The sequence below is a fragment of the Octopus bimaculoides genome, chromosome 27 (assembly GCF_001194135.2).
Source record: "Octopus bimaculoides isolate UCB-OBI-ISO-001 chromosome 27, ASM119413v2, whole genome shotgun sequence".
NCBI classification, from domain to species: Eukaryota; Metazoa; Mollusca; class Cephalopoda; order Octopoda; family Octopodidae; genus Octopus; species Octopus bimaculoides.
This window is the reverse complement of record NC_069007.1, coordinates 18,551,814-18,552,830: the sequence shown is the minus strand read 5'-3', so window position 1 is coordinate 18,552,830 and position 1,017 is coordinate 18,551,814.

The window sequence follows — 1,017 nt, the reverse complement described above, 5'->3', positions numbered from 1 at the left end:
TACGTGTATGTATGTACATATATATATATGGGAGAACGTACGAAAAAAAACAACAAAAGGATGTATTAGTTTAACGCTCGGGAATAGAGAAAGTCTTTAACATTTCGAGCTACGCTCTTCAACAGAAAGAATAAGGAGAAAAACAAGGAGAAAAACACGGAGAAAAAAAAAAATTGATGTATATATACACACATACACATATATCTTTTTATCTTTTTACTTGTTTCAATCATTTGACTGTGGCCATGCTGGAGCACTGCCTTTAGTCGAGGTTTAAGGATGGCATAAGGACTACCATGAAGTCACTTGGAATGGATCCAAAGGCTATAGAAACCCTTGCTTTGGATCAAGCTGGATGGCGAACAAAAGTGTGGATTGGAGTGAAAGCATTTGAGGAGGCCAGGATGACACACGCAAGACTCAAGGGAGATTTAAAGAAGGATGTTGCGATCGAGAAGGTTAATCTCAGTGACCTTTTTGGGTGCACAGTTTGTGACAGACCATGCCTTTCTTTTGCTGGGCTCAAATCACATTTGTGGACTTTCAATGCTGTGCATGCCATAATGTTTGCAAATCTAACGGAGGTCTCAAAAGAAATTTTACGATCTACAAAGATCAGAACTTAACTGCAGCTCTTGGTGGTCCAAATTGGATATGCAATCTATGTGGGTGTCTTTTCAATACATTGTCTGGCTTAAAAATGCCCCATGAGACACCATGACGAATCTAAGGTATAGGTACAAGAGGTGGTCAGACTGTGCATAAGGAATAGACAACCACCATATACATATGTATGTATGTATGTATGTATGTATGTAGAAAACTAGTCAGACTAGTTAAACAAGATAGCTGACAGAGCTTGATGTCTCAGCTGTCTGTCTTCCCAATTATCTTAACTTTCAATATAGTCACGACTGCAATAAATGCTTATTATTTTTACACTAGCTTTAAAAAGAACCACCTGTTTTCACAAGCATGCATGTATGTATGTGTCTATGTATATATATATGTGTGTAT